The following is a 21,755-nucleotide window of genomic DNA, read 5'->3' as shown; positions in this document are numbered from 1 at the left end:
GAAGATTAAGAGCAGATTTGTAGATTTGTTCTCACTTTTGATTTTTTTGGGGGGGATTTTTCCACTGGTGTGCATCAAGAACTGCCACTCAAAAATAATCAAGGGCCCATTTGTGGAGTCGAATTCTCCCCTTTGTCTTATTCCTGTTACCGACGAAAGGAATGATTGGCTTCATTTTGGCAGAACCCACCAAACTACAGCTGCATCATCCATATTTAATTTCAATGAAATACCATTTTGTTGCATTTAGATTGGAAACATTAAACATCTACTGCATGTCAGGCTGGAGACGTAGTTTATTTTAGGACAAATCAGAGCCTCGGTATCGGTTCTTAGTCCCAAGGTGCAGGACACAGCGTTATAAAAATAGCTTTGTTCCTGTCGCCATCACTGAGCTCAATAAGAAATAGTGACATTGCACTTTATTAACTTATTTATTTATTCCATTTCTTTGCTCTATTTATTATTATTGTGACTTCAAATTTTCTTATTCTGGTTTTTATCCTGGATTGTTATTATCTTTTCTGGTTTTTATTGTGTTTTAATGCATCTTGTTTTTATTTATTTGATCTTACCTATTTTATTTACTTATCCATGCTGCTATACCGATGAATGGTGGAACACTGAGCATTTTTTGTTTTTGTCCTGTATTTTTGTCCTGTCTGTAAGCGTGATCAAGTGCCTGTCTTGCGTGTTTAATGTATGTGTTGTTGTAATGCCAAGGCAATCACCTAGACTGCAAAACAAATCTACCTATGGGTATAAATAAAGTAACCTTGACCTAGACCTTGTGGAACCCGCCAAAAAACGAAATAAAGAAATCAAATTAACAGCAACTTCTCCCTCAATCTGTTTTATATAATTTTACAATATCCCAGTTTCCTATGTGTAATAAAATAATACACTTATTAAAAAAAGATATAGACAGCAATTATTTTAGGGCAATTTTATATAGAGGGTATGCACATATGTCACGCCCCTCTGAGTCAGACTGAGTGGCAAAAACCAACCTGCTCAACATGATGGAGTATAGCAGTAAACACAATGAGACCGGGAAAATGTGAAATATGAATTTAAATGAAGGACAGTTGGACTGGACATGGATCCGTATGAGCTACCAAAGAACAAGTGGTCCACGAACATTGACATGTGGACAGAAATGTTGAATTCGGACATCCAGGGTGTAGGGGATCGTTGCTATTTTTACCTGAAACAAATATACATGGTTTCATCGTCACTGACAACCAGGGTCCAAAACTAGGGCCCAGAACCAGCTGATCCAAAGTGCATTTACAGTAGACCGAGTACTGACCCCAGTGAATATATGCAGGATCTACTGGGACTGAGGAGATTTACTGAGTCCAGTTCAGATCAAGTACTTTATACAACACACATACTACTGCTGTGGACCAGCAGGGGGCCACTGGATTCTGGGAAATTCTGATATTTTTCCCATCTGTTTTTACATTACAACATTATTCTTGTAATATTATGGCTTTATTGTCAGAATATGATGACCTTAATCTCATAAACAAATGACATTTTTGTTAAATTATGAGGGTTTTTTTATAACTACGACTTTATTCTCATAACATTGTGATTCTTTTTGTATTCGACTTTATTATTAGAAAAATACAGGTTTTATATCGATATTTTATGACTTTATACTCATAGTGACAAGCATTTTTATTTTCTCATGTGGTCCTAATACTCTGTCGTAGCTTTATTCTCCAGTTTCCCAGTATTTGAAAAACTGGGTTAGCCTCAGTTTCAGTTAGTTTGCTAATCATGTAGGAGCACAAGGTTCAGAATCACAAAATGAAGACAAAAACCATGAAAGATCTGATCATGAAACTAAGAGCTTTACTAAGAAGTAACATTAGCCAAAACAATACATCATTTAAGGTCTGATTTGACCCAAAAATACAGCATAAATTAATGTTAGCTGACACCAAACAGGATCCACAGATCTAGGTTTGGTTTCCTGGATTTGTGGATCCATCTACTTCTCTTTTCTTTGTCTTTCGGTGTCTGTAAAACGATAGCTCCGACTGCTTTTCAAACCTGTTCATACAATCAATCACACAACAGCTCTGCCCCATTGTTTTTATTAAACATTGTTCTTAAGTTTAGACAGTATTGAAGCCAACGCTGTCACTCATCTCCCTCTTTCTGCCACTCAGTGGGCAGAACCGCGGTGACTTCCGCTAGCGGTGACGTCACGTGCATACCCTCCATACCATATACTGAATGATGATATACATGTCCGACTATTAAATTACCTGAGAATACTGGAATATGCTGACTACAACAGAACTCAAGAAAAGAAGGTATGCAGGGTGGGGAAGCAAAATTTACAATGAACATTTAGTTGTTTTTTCTCAGCAGGCACTACGTCAATTGTTTTGAAACCAAACATATATTGATGTCATAATCATACCTAACACTATTATCCATACCTTTTCAGAAACTTTTGCCCATATGAGTAATCAGGAAAGCAAACGTCAAAGAGTGTGTGATTTGCTGAATGCACTCGTCACACCAAAGGAGATTTCAAAAATAGTTGGAGTGTCCATAAAGACTGTTTATAATGGAAAGAAGAGAATGACTATGAGCAAAACTATTACGAGAAAGTCTGGAAGTGGAGGAAGCAACAAAAAACGTACCAAAGCTTTTATTAAAGCTCTCAAATCCAAAATCCTAAAGGATCCAACCAGATCCATGAGAAAAATGGCAACTGAACTTGAGGTAGACAACAAGACCGTTAGAAATGCAGTAAAATATGATTTGAAGTTAAAATCTTACACAAGAACACCAAAACACTTGTTGACAACAGCAACAAATCCAACTTTAGCAATTTTTGGGAATCATGTTTATGTCCGCCTTCTAGCCCAGATCTAAACCCTGTGGATTCTGCTATTTGGGGCGTTTTAGAACATGCTACCAATAGAACATCACACAGCAATGTCGACTTTCTTAAAGATACTATTAAAGAAGAATAGGAGAAGTTGTCACCCGAATATTTGAGGAACACTTGCGCAAGTTTCAGGAAGCGTGTGAAGGCAGTTATTGAGAAAGAAGGAGGACACATAGAATAAAAACATTTTCTATTATGTCAATTTTCTTGTGGCAAATAAATTCTCATGACTTTCAATAAACTAATTGGTCATACACTGTCTTTCAATCCCTGCCTCAAAATATTGTAAATTTTGCTTCCCCACCCTGTACAGGCAAATATTAAAAAAAAAAAAAAAAATATATATATATATATATATATATATATATTTAAACAACTTCATCATTTTTCCATAACAACATTGATATCATTGAGGCATTTCTTACACAGTTTGTGAACTTGCCCCCCCCCCCCATCCATCAAGGTGGCATCCTCACAAATACATGCATATAAACACATGTATCAAATGGGGAAACAGACCACCAAAAGAAAAAAAGATAAGAAATATACACAAGTACAAAAAAAGAAGACTCAAACCAATGATAGGCAAATATTTTTAAATATTTTTGTAGTTATTTCGAACATTTGAATTTATTAGAGATTATAATGTAAATTGTGTCTCTTATCACATGTTTAAGGGCCCCCATTTATAAGCTGAGGACTGCTTCTGGGGTGTCCTGTTAACAAAATGTATCTTGTAAATGAATTATCGATTTTAACTGTTGTAATAAACTGATTGATAATTCATTGACTTTCAAAGGTTACAATACCTGAACATCCTTCATGACGATGCCTCTCTAATTCCACATTCTATGAACCTGTAGATGCACCTGTTTCCTCATCAGTCTGCTCTAATTCTCTGTTCTACTGCTGTGTTTCCTGCATACAGAATCATTCATTAACACTGACATTTTTGTGATATTTATAGACTGAAATTAATCTCACAATTTGATAAATCCACCTGTATGTTTACTCCTGCTGACTGTTCGCCCATAAATAACCAAAGTGAAGTCAGGGTCATCTCACTGGTTTAATGTTAGAGGGAGAATGTTGGCTTTTTATCTTAGATTAAAACCTGCTACTAATGATCCTTATGGTGACAAATTATGTATTTATTAAACTTTTATGTAATCAGGAAAAAAATGACTTGTTGTGATTTACCCATAAAGACCTAGTGCTACTTCTGTGGCAGTTCCCAAATGATTTTTTCCTCTATTTTTTAACTTTTCTAAAGTAATTTAGAACTGTTTATTCTAGTATTATGCTCAGTATGTCGCCTTCATTAGTGAACATCAAATATTTTGCTATATTTAATTCACCGATCATGTAGATGTTCATAAAAGCTCAAATTAAAGATGAGCGTTATTATATCAGAAACAGAGAAAATAGCAGGAAAAAGTGACTTTTTCCGTAAAATGTATCCTTAACTGAACATAAACCCAGTGTCTCCATTCACTGTCATTGATCCAACTCCATGGGTTTTACTGATGAATCAATGTTGTAGAAGATGACGGTGTTTCCACGGTAACTACAGAGCCTCTGGACGTCCAAATGGGTCATATCTAATGACCATGAAAAGACGACAAACTGTATTTTACATTAATTATTTACATGGATTGAAAAGATTAGTGGACCAACAAGTATTTCACTTTTTATATCAGTAAATGATTTTGGTCACCAGTGGATGTTTGGGTCTTTATGGGTTAAAAATTTGTTTTGTTTTGAGTGTCCAAGACAGAACCAGAAGTTACAGTAGTAGCATCAGCCATATATTCAAGTCAAGTCAACTTTATTTATAAAGCACTTTAAAAACAACATATAACCAAAGTGCTGTACACAGACATAGAAACAAATAAAACACATAAAAGAAATTAATAAAACCAATAAAAGTTATTATACATTAAATTATACAATAAAAGCCAACCTCTCACACTGAGTTAACCCATAAAGACCCAAACAGCCTCTGATGACCAAAACCATCTACTGATCTAAACTGTTTAATACCTGTTAATTCAATGATCCACTATCAGTACATGTAAATAATTGGTGTAAAATACAGTTTGTCATCTTTTCATGGTCATCAGATATGACCCATTTGGATATTCAGAGGCTCCGTAGTTGCCGTGGAAACATTGTCATCTTGTATAGCATTGATTCACCCATGGAGTTTGACCAATAACACTTGATTTATGATCAGTTAATGATATATTTTACTGAAAAATGTCATTTTTTCTTAAGTTTTCTCTTTTTTTGGTACTATAATCCTCAAATTTAATCTCAGCATGATGGTTAAAGTACATGATCAGTAAATTAAATTAAAATACCAGATTTTCACTGAAAAAAAAAAAAGGAAAATGGAGAGGATAATATTATGATAAACGGTGATAAATCCCTTAAGAAAGGTTAAATAGAAAGAAAAAGTCTTTTGGGAACTACCACCAAAGGAGCATTGGGTCTTTATGGGTTAAAAACAGAAACTGAGTCGACTTGACTGATATGCAAAGGTAGTTCATTCCACAAAAACCCTGTCCTCTCTCAGCTTCTTCTATGTCGTAGAAACATTGACTGACCTGTACAGTTGGAGCAGGTTGGAGAGATACTGGGGGGGGGGGGGGGGGGGGGGGGGGCATTGAGGCATTTAACCCTATAATGCCAGATGTATCATATTTAATACGTGAGTTTTGAATCCCTCTACATGACCAGTGTGATATTTTTTTCTTGAAAACCTGATGTATACAATTAGATACGTGCATTACACAGATAATCCACCAGGGGGAGGAATTTGTTCACCAGAGGCCTTTCCACTGACACTACAGAACTGTCATTAATGAGGAAGGAGGCAGAACTTTGGCAATTTTGAAAAGGAATTACCAATTTGTTAGACATGTTTGTGCAATATTATGTTTTGTTTGTTCAAAAATAATAGTATTTGAGCATTGAGACCCGATGTATCAAATATGATACAAAACTGAAATTAATACATTTGAAAAAAAAATTTGGGGTGTTGGTCAGAAGGACCAATAAAGGCTCCAATTTCGAAGAACTGGAATTTTCTGTCAATGATTTAATGGTTCAGACTTTACAGGGTCAAAAATAAATGAAAGAATTTTACAAATCAATTCGGAAACAAACTGGGAGCCTAATGAATTGATGCTAAAATTCCCACACTAAACCTGTAAATAAAACACATAGTAAAAGTTTGTGTAAGTTGAACCGGAGATGGAGGAAACAAGTATTTATTTTAAGTTCAGGTCTCTGAGTTCAGTCCTCGCCATCAGAAAGACAAAATAATGCACTGTTGTTTTTCATTAACGGAACCAAGGGTTGAGGGACGAACTCTAGATGCAAATGCTAAACTGACTTGTCATGACAGAAGACTTGATTTGTTTTCTCTTTTGATTTGCCTTTTATTTTCCAGTGGTGTGAATGGAGTGTACTTAGCCTTCACTTTGTCTGCTGCCACTCAGAAATAATCAAGGGTTTGTGTGGAGTCAAGCCCTCTGCTTTGTCTTCTTCCTGTTGTCAATGAAATGAGTGATTGGTTTCATTCTGGCAGATTCTGCACAACTCCAGCTGCTGTGTTTATGAAATGCAATTCTGCTGTGTTTAGAGTTAAATTAGCACTCAGAAGTCCTTAAGCACTGACCATGTTAAACCGAGGACATGTTTTCATGCTCAGTCTACATTGTCTGACTCAGAAACTAGTATATACCACACTGGATTTACATTTATGGATACATTTACAGCAGTGGTGATTTCTCATAGACTGTGAGGGACGCTCGACTTCCCCTAAAATTATGAAAATTAAATGGTTAAATATGTTCAGTTGTGTTGACATTTCATTGACTACAAATGTGTTAGAACATCATCTCACAGATGAGTTCGTTCAGAATCAGCTTCATCACAAATCTACAGACTCGATGTTGTTCACTTCTCATACATTCCCGTTGCGCTGTTTTCTCATACGATCTCTGCTCAGTGCATTTGCCCATAGACACTCAGCGTCCATGCACTTCAATGGGACTGAGTGGAACAGTTTTTTTCATTGCCTCAAAACTGGACGGTAATTGGATAAATGCCACGATGTTGTCCCGGCCCCGGACACTCGACGTCTCTGGGGGTGAATGGAGGTGTGGGCGGAGCTCGGCCGGGCTGGATGCTGGGCTTCTATGTGCTGATTGGAGGATCAGTCGAAAGGCTGAATCCCGTTTGATTGACAGCTATTTTCAGATCTACTCCTTCACTGACACAGTTCAGTTTAATACCGTCGCACATTCTGCTGTGAAATCGAGAGAAACCACTACGAAATGACTCGTTCATTTCTTGCACTGCAAATAAAACACACTCATTGTACTTCCTTGTTTCAATTTAACATAATGTCAGCGTTTTCTTGTTTACTTGGTACGATAAGGTCACTGACCACTTTCTTAAAAAAGGAACGGAGGGACGAATTTATGTTTAAATAACCTGACCTTTTTTTTTTTTTTTACGTAAACCCACAATAAGCTTCCCCTGTCTGAAAGACGAGCAGCCACCACTGGTTTATAGACACATTTTGTATGTAGTTCTGGCTGAGGTCTCACTTTTTCCCTTTTAAAGTTTTTTTTTCCCTTTCATTAATGGTACCGAGTGCTGATAGACAGGCTGTTCAGTCCCCTGAGGCTAATTTGCGATTTTGAGCTATGCAAGTTATTAGTATCGTTTTGGCAGATACCACCAAACTCCAGCTGCATCATCCAGGAAACGCAACTGTAAGACATTAAAGTTTAATTTAGCAATCTTAAGGGTTGACACACTTATACCATATGTTAGACTGGATGTTCTGTGAGCTAGTACTCATATCACCGTGGATGGAGGAGCCATGACATCATAATTTGGGATCTGGTTGCGACTACATTGGCTTTTTGGGGCCAGAAGTGATCATATTTGGACAAAAGGGGCGGAGGTCTTTGAGCATGAAGGGTGAGAGTTATGTGCGAGGAGTGATGGGTCAACTAGTGCTAGCTTAGTGACTTCAATAGCACTGCATTTTTTTTATTTTTTTACCAGTAAAGCTTATATTGTTACCTCTGCCAAAGAGGTTATGTTTTTATCTGGGTTTGTCTGCTTGTCTGTTAGCAAGATAATAAGTCTAAAAGTTATGGGCAGATTTTGATGAGATTTTCAGGAAATGTTGATACTGGCACAAGGAAGAAATTATTAAATTTAAGTGGTGATCGGGGGGTGGGGTGGGGGTGACCATCCTTGGCAGAGGTCTGCGCTCTTTGTGTGCTTTTCTAGTCTGTTTGTTTGTTTGTCTGTTAGCAAGATAACACAAAAAGTTATGGAAGAATTTCGATGAAATTTTCAGGAAAAATTGATACTGGCACAAGAAACAAATGATTACATTCTGGTGGTGATCGGGGGGAGGGGGGGTTGTTTGTCTGTCTGTTAGCAACATAACTCAAAAAGTTATGGAAGGATTTTGATGAAATTTTCAGGAAACAAGGAAATATAATAAAATTTTGGTGGTGATGGGTGGGGGTGGGGGGCTGATCAGCCTTGGTGGTGGGCTGAGTGCTTTTCTAGTTTTTTTTTTTTTTTTTTAATATTATCTATTTTGTTACATATCCTGCTGCGGTACTTTATGCATTTTGTACTTTTATTGTGTGTTTGTTATTCACAATCATTTCCTTTGGGATGAATAAAGTAGAATCTTACCTTGTTTTATCGTAACAAACTTATTACACTGTCTTGTTAGCCAAACTATTAACGACAACTACAGGGAAGTTATCTGGTGTAAAAAAAAACAAAAAAACAAACAACCCAAAAACAGCATATTATTGAATAACTCAGAAAGTCAGACTCAGCAAATCCTTCTATTTAACTTTAGATATTATTAACCTTTAAAGACCTAGAACTAATTTTATGGCAACTTTCAAAATTATTTTTCTCCACATTTAACCTTTCTTTATGGATTTATCACCATTTATTTATTAATCTGAATTATTCCGGTGTATTGTTAGGATCAGCGGTTTAATTATTAAACATACATCACCACTGGCTGTTTAAGTCTGTGAGAGGAAAAAAAGTGGAAAAAGTCAAAGATTGACCACCAAGTCATGTCTAGAGGGTCCAAATTAAATGGATTCGACAGGAATGGAGCTGAATGTAAGTCTATTAGATTCCAGTGGTATTAAACCTTAATAATACGCCCTCATCGGCTTTAATTTGGAGCTGAGATCCTTATACTTCCACGTCTACAGTGATTCATATTCATTTATATATGTGTAGGTGTGTGTGTGTGTACGTTTCTGCACACACACATAATACATTGCATGCGTCTCTTTACTCCGTCACAGGAATTTTTCATTAATGGAACCAAGGGTGAAAGGACAGACTGCGAATATATATGATTTGTGATCTGGGTCCACATAAATAAAACCAACTTGGCTTGATTTCAGCCTTTACACATATGCGTGACTGATTCCACTAATTCCTGAGGTGAATCACACATCTGGGCGACACACAGGAGCAGGAGACATGTGCATGTGTGTCGGTTGTATCATTACGAACTGCGGAACCCATGTAACTGTGATTATCAGACATCTGGTGCGGATAGTAGAGAATAAATCAACATCCACTCTGACTAATCAAATTTAATCACACCACCAGCCTACTGGATATAATTAATGGACAGAGTCTGTAACATATATCTACTTCAAGCTGCTGTTATTTGTATAACATAAAACATAATTATAGACCACATCATGTTCCATATGCAGAAGGAACGTGAAAAAAAAAAAAAAAAAAACACTATCAAGATGTGCAAAATAATTATTACAGTATTTTGTTTTACTTAACCCTTTATAGTTCACTCACAGAAATACTCTGAAATTAAACATTTAGACCTTAGTGTGTTATTAGAGGACATGACAAGACGTTATTACTTTTGTGAAATTTAAAAAAAATAATAAAAAATTATTGTCATGTAGAAATTCAAGGTCAGTGATGTTAACATATATGGTTTCTTGCCCATATGTGGCACAAAAAAATCCAAGGATATATAAAAAATAAAAGAAAAACATGTAATGTGAAAGGAAGATGTATTTTAGAACATTAGAACATCACTTTTGGACATAATGTCTTTCTTGAATCTGGAAAAGGTCAAATTTTCTCTCAGAGGATCAGAAATTTGACATTACATGGAAGCCTTTCCTGTCTTACTTTGATAAAGCATCTGTAGAAAACATGGGGGGGGGGGGGTAATACTTTCCTCTCTTTTTTATTTTTTAGTTTACGTATTTGTTTGTTGTTGTTGTTTTGTTTTGTTTTTTTGGAAAACTGGAAAATGCTTGTACCTGTGCTGACAGGACATGTAAAGTGAAAATGTGTCCTAATAAAAAGATTATTCAAAAAAACAAAAAAAACATCACTTTTAGAATATCTACAATATGAAAGCCAAGTGGCCTCTGTGTGTGCGTGTGTGTGTGTGTGTGCATGCGTGTGTGTGTGTGTGTGTGTGTCTGGGGACAAATCTGGAATCCTCAAAGAGCTGACTGCTGCAGTTTGGTATACTTATGTATTTTTGGTCAAGGAACAAACTAGTGAAAAAGGCGAGTTGATAGGACCAATATTTTGGGAGATATTAGTATTTTTGCCTTACAGTCACATTGCTATACCCAGAAGGCTTTGGCAGTGACTGCTGGACAAATGCGGTACAGCATGCATGAATACACAACCGCGTAAAAACCACCACATCTAGAACTTGTTGACCCCCACAAATCAACATGCTAGTTACACCATATTTCCTCTGGGCCGTGAAGACTTTGAACATCCTGAATGTACCAGACAATAACCAATCACTGAACATGTGCCTGATGTCTGGAACATGTATGTTCACATGACTTACCCTGTTACATTACACTGTTCATACTGGTACGTTCACATTGTTTACACTGTTACAATTGCAGTTTACACTGTTTATACTGGTACATTGATTGTTTGTTTTATTTTAAATTTAACATTAAAACCAAAACAAGAACATTTCATGTAAAAAAAAAAAAAAAAACATATTTGAAAATGTATGTTTATATATGTTTACACTGTTATATTTGCGCTGTTTATATTGTTACATGTATGTTTACATTGTTTACACTGTTACAATTGTACAATTGCAGTTTAAAATGTTTATACTGGTACATTGATTTTTTGATGGTTTCCTTTATTTCGAATTTAACATTAAAACCAAAATAAAAAAATAAAAAAATAAAGAAAGAAAGAAAGAAAGAAAGAAAGAAAGAAATATATATATATATATATATATATATATATATATATATATATATATATATATATATATATATATATATATATATAAAACATATTCAAAAATGTATGTTTACATATGTTTACACTGTTATATTTGCACTGTTTACACTGTTACATGTATGTTTACATTGTTTACACTGTTACAGTTTACAATGTTTATACTGGTACATTGATTTTTTTTGATTGATTATTTTCTTTTGAATTTAACATTAAACCAAAACAAAAAAAAATATGTAAAAATAAAACATATTTGACAATGTATGTTTACACTGTTATATTTACACTGTTACATGTACGTTTACATTGTTTACACTGTTACAGTTGCAGTTTACACCTTTATATCGATACATTGATTTTTTGATTGTTTATTTTATTTCGAATTTAACATTAAAACCAAAACAAAAAAACATATGTAAAAAAGAAAGACATATTCAAAAATGTATGTTTACATATGTTTACACTGTTACATTTGCACTGTTTACACTGTTACATGTATGTTTATGTACGTTTACACTGTTATATTTACATTGTTAAATGTACGTTTACATTGTTTACACTGTTACAATTGCAGTTTACACTGTTATACCGGTACATCGATTTTTTGATTGTTTATTTTATTTTGAATTTAACATTAAAACCACAATAAGAAAATTTTATGTGAAAAGAAAACATATTTGAAAATGTATGTTTACACTGTTATATTTGCACTGTTTACACTGTTACATGTATGTTTACATTGTTTACAGTTACAGTTGCAGTTTACAATGTTTATACTGGTACAATGACTTTGTGATTGCTTATTTTCTTTTGAATTTAACATTAAAACCAAAACCAAAAAAAATTATGTAAAAAGACAACATATTCGAAAATATATGTTTACACTGTTATATTTTCATTGTTTACAGTGTTACAATTGCAGTTTACACTGTTATACCGGTACATTGATTTTCTGATTGTTTCTTCTATTTTGAATTTAACATTAACACCAAAACAAAAAAATTACGTAAAAAGAAAACATAATCGAAAATGTATGTTTACACTGTTATATTTGCACTATTTACACTGTTACATGTACATTGTTTACACTGTTACAATTGCAGTTTACACTGTTATACTAGTACAATGATTTTTTTTGGGTGTTTATTTTATTTCAAATTGAACATTAAAACCACAATAAGAAAATTTTATGTAGAAAGAAAACATATTTGAAAATGTATGTTTACACTGTTATATTTGCACTGTTTACACTGTTACATGTATGTTTACACTACTACATTCGCACATGTTGACACTACTTTTATATTTACACATTTTTACCCTTTCATACAGTAAATCTCTGATCTGCACAATTTTTTTCAGTTGTACACTATTTTATATTTTATATTTTTTTAGTACATGTCTGTATCTTTTGTGTTGTTACTTAGATGTAAGTGGTCTGTCACTGGCAGAAACCACCTGCAATTTTGTTGCACAACTGGTGTAATGACAATAAAAGCCTATTTTATTCTGTAAGTGCTGATCCAGACCCCTGTCCACATCCACATTCTCCCTTTGAACATCATTCCTTACATTAGTACCATTACTTCATGGTACCTAACAAAGCAGGTACACTCACTGTTCATGCAGAGGTGGACCTTACAGACCCTGTAGACCACATTGGACCTGAGACTGTTGACTCACTGTCCTCACTGGAACTGTTACTGTCACTGTCTGTCTAATGTGTGCAGAAATGACCAAAAATTATGGAAGTAAATCTGTCTCATCAGATTTTGAATTATAAAAGCCATTGAATTTGTTGCACTGAATTTTTTTTGCGCTAAAATTAAGTATCTGAATATTTTTTTGTGCTGAAATTAAGTATCTGAATTTCTTTGGAACTGAAATTAAGTATGTGAATTTTTTTTTTGCGCTGAAATTAAGTATCTGAATTTTTCATTGCACAGAAATTAAGTATCTGAATTTTTTTTTGCACTGAAATTAAGTATCTGAATTTTTTTTTGCACTGAAATTAAGTATCTGAATTTTTTTTGCCCTGAAATGAAGTATCTGAATTTTTTGTCTCTTAATTTAACTATGTTCATAAATTTAGAATAAAAAAACTTCAAATGCAAAAAATTCAAAAGCAAAAAATTCAGGTGCAAAAAATTCAGATCACACATCTGCACTGACCGTCTTCCTGCATCAGTGTCACATGACCAACCTAATGTAACTCGATTGGCTGGCTGACGGTTCGACTTGAGATAGAATCAATTGCTTATCCTTGGTGTTCCGGATGTGTGATCTGAATTTTTTGCTTTTGAATTTTTTGCTTTTGAATTTTTTGTATCTGAATTTTTTGCTTTTGAATTTTTTGCATCTGATTTTTTTGCATCTGAAGTTTTTTTACTCTAAATTTATGAACATAGTTAAATTAAGAGACAAAAAATTCAGATACTTCATTTCAGTGCAAAAAAAAATTCAGATACTTAATTTCAGTGCAAAAAAATTCAGTGCTAGAAATTCAGTGGCTTTTTAATTCAAAATCTGATGAGACAGATTTACTTCCATAAAAAATAGTCACTTGCCCAATAAAGGGTTAAAGTTAATAGTACATTTACATATTTTAGCCCTTTTTAAGAATTAATTTTCTATTGATTAAACCTTTATATCTTTTATTTCTACAAGTGATACTGAAATGTTGTAAATAGTTCCATACGATAGAGTTCTTAGTTTATTTTCTTAGAACAAACATTATGAAATCCTGTTTGTCTGTCAGAGGAGTAGATCTGTTGAACTGTAGAGCTGCACAGATGATAATAATAATAATAATAATAATAATAATAATAATAATAATAATAATAATAATAATAATAAACTTTATTTGTATAGCACCTTTCATACAGAAATTGTAGCCCAAAGTGCTTCACATTGATTGAAAAAATACAATATTAAAATACATTAAGATTTGATTATACATCAAGAAATAAGATGAAATTTGAGAGAAATACAATAAAATAAAACTAAAAATAAAAGCAGCGCACATTAAAATGATGTGCAGATGACTTGAAATTATGTACCTCTCTCTCACTTTATTTATTCATTTATTTATTTATTTAGAACATGCAAAGAAACAAATAAAACAAAACGAAGCAAAATAAGACAAAAACAAATTAACATTTAACTGAGCAGAATCCATCTTCAAGTACATGCAAGTCTGAATTTTGCATGATATGAAGAAGTACAAACTTATTTAAACCTTAAAAAAAAAAACATTTATAAATATGACTCTTAACAGATATATGATCTTTAAGTCTTGAGTTTGTATGCAACATTTAATATTTATTTCAGCATTCATATTTTCATTGTTGGTGTGAATATGTTGTGTTTGTTAAAGTTGAGGATGTGCTGTACGATAATGTATAAAGGGTAGGCCAAGTAAACAGAAAGCTTAAGCCTACTCCTTTTCAGTCTGACTGTATAAATGAATTACTTAATTAGTATAAATTAATGATTTAATTGGTGAAGTTTGTATTATACATTTTTGTTTGATGGAGTGATGGTTGGATCTATGGATGGGATGGATCTGTGGACTGTGTTTGTTCTTCAGACTGAAATAAAACAATAAAACTCATTTTTAACCCTTTCATGCATAGTGGTCGCTACAGTGGACAGCTATTCTCCAGCTGTTCTCTTGTATATTCATGGGTTTTGTTGTTTTAGTTCATATCAGCCAACACAGTGGACGCTTATGCATCATCCCATACACTGTAATTCATCCCATTACTGTAACTTTGCTGTTCTTGATAAACCTGATCTGCACTAACACGTTTTAGTGTAAATCAATTGTTATTTGTTAGACAAAAAGTTTGTTTGTTTGTTTGTTTTTTGCATATTACCTCCATGAAGTGAGTAATAACTAGCAGTAGAATATGTTAAAATGTGAGAAAACATCAGATTAGTAGGACAAAAATATTTTCATTTGTTTTTATCTCACTTTCTGATATTGGGTTTTAAACACGTTTCTTTACTTCAAAAATTAAACGTATGGACATTTTTGTAACTTCATTTAAAAAAAAAAAAAAAAACTCAATTGCTTTTTTTTTTTCATGCCTAAGGGGGGAAAAAAACAAGAGGAAAGAAAAAAATCTTGACTATGGTTGTCATAATTCGTGCATGAAAGGGTTAAGCTCGAAAAAAAATGAGCCTATTTGAGAAATGATCGGTGAAACTTACATTTTTGACACTAGTTGCTTTTCCATTGACTCACCGTCCTCACTGTAACTGTTGCTGTCAGTGTCTTGTAATGTCTGCAGAAATGAGCAAAAATAGTAAAGGTTTAAGGATCTTTTTAGCCTTTGGCGTTGCATATTCCAGCTTACAAAACTCCCCCATGCTCGCTGTGAAAACTCTTAATGCTATGAGATTATAGACCTTCAGTGTGCATAAACGCCCAGGCTTTGACAGTGAATGATGGCTTTATTTAAAATCATAATACTTTTAGTAAATGAAGTACAGGGTGCACAGTGAACTCATAAGACGTGATTAATACTCCAGTCCCTTCTTAATTAGATTCCTTCAGGTGTTAACCGCAAATGCCAAGCCTCCCAAAATGCACCGGCGGTGAAGTCTGAAAGGAGGTGGCGAAATTCTCTTAAAGCGGCCTTATATGAAACCTAGATCACAGAAGGATTTTAGGGCTTTTCCTTAGGGGCAGATGTACAGAAAAATGCTCATATCCACGGTAAAGACAATCCTGGTGACATTTCAGAAGGGATTGAAGGGAACCTGTGGACGTTGCTTTGATTTAAAGCCGCGACAAAACATTTGAGAACAAGGCTGTAACTAATGTTTCATACATTTCATTTGTTTATTTCGAGCATTTATAGAATACAAACAAATTCACTATTCCCAAAAATAAAAAATAAATAAATCATTCATTTATAGTCGAAAAGGAGTGGGAAGAAGAAAAACGTATTTAATCCCACCCCCATTCTCATCATCAAACAACTGAACATAATAACATTTTAAATACTCACTCCTGTCCTTCGACTTCAAGCCAGAACAATGGACAAAATAGAACAAAATAGGCCTTTACCAAATTAGAATGAACTTATTTGACAGTATTTACATTGCATAACCAAAATGAGCATAAAGAAATAGAAACAAAGTACATTCCTGGTGGTGTTACCACAGGTAACAGTCAACTTACATGATAATAATTACATACCAGTACACTGTAAGACCGCATAAGTTTAGTTTACTTAAAAAAATTGAGTAAACCGGTTACCTTAAAAAATTTAAGTAGTGAATAATGAAAACTTGAGTATATTAAACTTAAATACTTGATTTGAATGGAATTGCTATTTTAAGTACAACACACTAAATGCCAAGTTAATTTAACGTAAAATTTGTTGCAATGTCAATTGCTTTGTATAATCATTAGACTTAATACCATCAGTTCATTGTACTCTATTTCAAGTTGATTTAAATTAAAATCTTTTGCAATATATAAGTACTTTGTGTAATAATTAAACTTCACATATTATAGGATGCATGGAAGTTAGCTCAATGTCATCTACCAGTTCAAGAAGTACTTTTAATTTGACAGGACATTCAGTTTTCTAATATGCAGAAACAATCTCAGATGAACAGGAAACCTGATGTTCTTCCTATGGCTCTGACTCATGGTGCAGCTCTACAAACATACAAAAACAAACACAAAAAGGCCAATAAACACTGCCATACACACATTAAGTCAAAATTAACACTAACACCACAACCCCGCTGAACCCCTGCACAGAAAAAGTACACATTTTCAACAACATGCCCAATACCCACAATGCAATGTGGAGATACAAAGGTGTGGTCATGACTAAAACTTAGTGATTTAAATCCATTCAACTTCAACTTTTTTGTACTTTCAACTATATCTACAAATTAGTAGAATATACTTAACATTTTATAGTAATGGAATAAAACTTAAATCATTTAAGTGCATTGTAATTAAAGCATTTTAGTAAATACAACTTCTGGGCTTACAGTGTAATGGTAAAAACAAACAACTACAATAGCACAAGTGGTAAAGAACAGCAATAATTACATACTAACAATGATAAGAAAAAAAAAACTCAAACAAACTACAATAGCACTAATGGTAAAGGGCAGCACATACCAGCGATGGTAAGACCAATATCAGATGGTAAAGGACAACACAGACCAACTAGATGAGGAACAACAAGCACACATGAACATTTAAGACACAATATTGATGGAACAGTTTTAAGACCCTCCATCTTTATACTGGGACCAGACCATGTTTTTGTATAACAGTTTAAATCGGTGGATATTTTGACGTTGCTTGTATTGGATGTCCACACTATTCCCAAGTTTCACTCCACATACAGACACACAAAACATTTACGAGTGGTTCAAAATTTGGGTAATGCAAAATCTCCAAAACCTCTCAAATTATGAGTACTCTCCCGAATTGTGAAGTTTTTTTATGTATTACTTAGTAGTAATTTGTTGAATGCTTTAAATAAGGTTATTGCTGTATAATATTTTACAAGATCATGGATTTTTAATAGTTTTGACTGAATAAACAGATTATGAGTGTGTTCTAAAAGTCCAACCTTATGTATGATCCGTACTGCTCATTTCTGTAATATAACTAATGGATTAATGGTGCATTGGTAACTGTTTCACCACACTTCAATACAATATGTGAGGTATGGGAGGACTGTCGATAAATGTTTTAGTCCTTTCCTGTTAATTGTTTAGACAACAAAATGTCAGAAAATGATGAAAAACTCAAAACCTGACATCACAACTTTAAGTATCTTGTTTTGTCCAAGAGCTGCAGACATTCAGTTCATTATCATAAAGAAGGGAGCAAACAAGAAAATAATCTAAGACAGAGGTGTCAAACTCATTTTGGTTCAGTTCCATATTTAGCCCAGTTTGATCTCATGCGGGCCAGACCAGTAAAATAATGACTTAATAACCTATAAATAATGACAAATCCAAGTTTTTCTTTTTGTTTTAGTACAAAAAAAAAAAAAAAAAAAAATTAAATTCTGAAAATATTTACATTTTACAAAAAAAGATGTGAATAACCTGAAAAAACAGAAATTTCATTTGAAAAATTAGTGTAATTTTAACAATATTATGCCTCAACTTATTATTTATACATGTACATTACACACAATGTTACATAAACATTTGGTAACAGGCAGAATATTGTTAAAATTTTGGCATTTGGAACTAAAATTTGAACAATTTCTACAATATTACATCCCTTATTATTAACAACTACAGATCACAGTGGATCTATAAATGCACAAAACTTTTAGTAACAGGCGGAATATTGTTCAAATTGCACATTTCGGGTTGTTCATCTTTGTTTTTATTAATGTATTTATTTGTAATTTATTGTGAAAGAATAGTTTTGTAAATGTAAATATTTTCACAGTGTAATGTTATTTTTTTCACTTCAATTTTTTCCACATAATTTTTCACAAAGAAAATTTGTAGTTGTCATTATTTATGGGTTATTGTGTTGTTATTTTTACTGTAGATTATATTGGTGTGTATGTGGAACCTGAACCAAAATTATTTGGACAACCTGGACTGTTCAGGTTAATTTTTGCACTTTCATCCCGCAGGGCCGGAATGGAACCTTTGGCGGGCCAGATTTGGCCCCTGGGCCGCATGTTTGACACCTGTGATCTAAGACATTAGAATCAGGGAACGTAGATAGATTTAACATTTAGATGGATTAATCTGTGCAGCTGTAGTACTGTATCATTATACGCTGTTGGAATAATTTTATTTTCAGACGTGTTCCTTTATTTATTCCTATTTCTACACATCACCTTTGACCAAGATCAGTAATTACATACTGAACCCAAGTTACACTTTATCTGTCAAAAATAAATCACTTTGTCATGAAAAGAGCTAAAATTGTACATTGTATGTGAGATGATTACAGTGACGGCAAAACATATACAGTACTTATTATTTATACATGTACATTACACACAATGTTAAATAAAACATTTGGTAACAGGCAGAATATTGTTAAAATTTTGGAGTTTGGAACTAAAATTTAAACAATTTCTACAATATTACATCCCTTATTATTAACAACTACAGATCACAGTGGATCCATAAATGCACAAAACTTTTAGTAACAGGCAGAATATTGTTCAAATAGCACATTTCGGGTTGTTCATCTTTGTTTTTATTAATGTATTTATTTGTAATTTATTGTGAAAGAATAGTTTTGTAAATGTAAATATTTTCACAGTGTAATGTTATTTTTTTCACTTCAATTTTTTCCACATAATTTTTCACAAAGAAAATTTGTAGTTGTCATTATTTATGGGTTATTGTGTTGTTATTTTTACTGTAGATTATATTGGTCTGTATGTGGAACCTGAACCAAAATGATTTGGACAACCTGGACTGTTCAGGTTCATTTTTGCACTTTCATCCCGCAGGGCCGGAATGGAACCTTTGGCGGGCCAGATTTGGTCCCCGGGCCGCATGTTTGACACCTGTGATCTAAGACATTAGAATCAGGGAACGTAGATAGATTTAACATTTAGATGGATTAATCTGTGCAGCTGTAGTACTGTATCATTATACGCTGTTGGAATAATTTTATTTTCAGACGTGTTCCTTTATTTATTCCTATTTCTACACATCACCTTTGACCAAGATCAGTAATTACATACTGAACCCAAGTTACACTTTATCTGTCAAAAATAAATCACTTTGTCATGAAAAGAGCTAAAATTGTACATTGTATGTGAGATGATTACAGTGACGGCAAAACATATACAGTACTTATTATTTATACATGTACATTACACACAATGTTAAATAAAATATTTGATAACAGGCAGAATATTGTTAAAATTTTGGAGTTTGGAACTAAAATTTAAACAATTTCTACAATATTACATCCCTTATTATTAACAACTACAGATCACAGTGGATCCATAAATGCACAAAACTTTTAGTAACAGGCAGAATATTGTTCAAATAGCACATTTCGGGTTGTTCATCTTTGTTTTTATTAATGTATTTATTTGTAATTTATTGTGAAAGAATAGTTTTGTAAATGTAAATATTTTCACAGTTTAATGTTTTTTTTTCACTTCAATTTTTTCCACATAATTTTTCACAAAGAAAATTTGTAGTTGTCATTATTTATGGGTTATTGTGTTGTTATTTTTACTGTAGATTATATTGGTGTGTATGTGGAACCTGAACCAAAATTATTTGGACAACCTGGACTGCTCAGGTTCATTTTTGCACTTTCATCCCGCAGGGCCGGAATGGAACCTTTGGCGGGCCAGATTTGGTCCCCGGGCCGCATGTTTGACACCTGTGATCTAAGACATTAGAATCAGGGAACGTAGATAGATTTAACATTTAGATGGATTAATCTGTGCAGCTGTAGTACTGTATCATTATACGATGTTGGAATAATTTTTTTTTCAGACGTGTTCCTTTATTTATTCCTATTTCTACACATCACCTTTGACCAAGATCAGTCATTACATACTGAACCCAAGTTACACTTTATCTGTCAAAATAAATCACTTTGTCATGAAAAGAGCTAAAATTGTACATTGTATGTGAGATGATTACAGTGACGGCAAAACATATATCGTGTCGGCAGAATTCACTTGCAGCTCAATTTCATATTTTGACAGGTGGTTCTTGGCTGTAAATACTCAGATGAAAATATAAAACACACTATAAGATTATGTACATCCATACGCAATGGATTAATCTGTGCAGCTGTACTACTGCAATACACTGTTGGAATAGTTTGGTTTTCCTGTATTTATTCCTATTTCTACACATCAGTAATCATCTTTAACCAGGTTCAGTGATTACATCCTGAGTCCATTACCCTTTATCTATCAAAAATAAATCACATTGTCAAAATCACTTTCTAAAAAGAGCTAAAAAAAAAAAAAAAAATCTTATTCAAACGTATTTGAAACAATCACATCACAGTGACGGCAAAACATATAAACAGTTGGTAGAATCCACTTGCAGCTCCATTTCAATATAAATATAAAACACGCTATAAGAAAACATCATGAGAAAATGTAGATCAATATGTAATGGATTAATCTTTTCAGCTGTAGTACTGTATCATTATATGCTACTGGAATAGTTTTATTTTTCTCTATTTATTCCTATTTCTACACATCAGTAATCACCTTTGACCAAGTTCAGTGATTACATCCTGAGTCCATTAGACTTTATCTGTCAAAAATAAATCACAATCCGTGCGTTTACATGACAACTTTAATTCCTGGTTTAATCTGAATAAAGGTTAGATCCTATTTCAGATGACCATTTAAACACCTTATTCCAGTTGAAAAAGAATAGTTCGGAATAAATTTAAATCCGAATAAAGTCACTGGTTTAATCCACTTTTGAATCCGGTCTAAATTATTCCTCGGACATGTAAACCCTTTATTCC

This window comes from Sphaeramia orbicularis, chromosome 20, assembly GCF_902148855.1.
Source record: "Sphaeramia orbicularis chromosome 20, fSphaOr1.1, whole genome shotgun sequence".
NCBI lineage: Eukaryota > Metazoa > Chordata > Actinopteri > Kurtiformes > Apogonidae > Sphaeramia > Sphaeramia orbicularis.
This window is presented reverse-complemented; position numbering follows the sequence as displayed.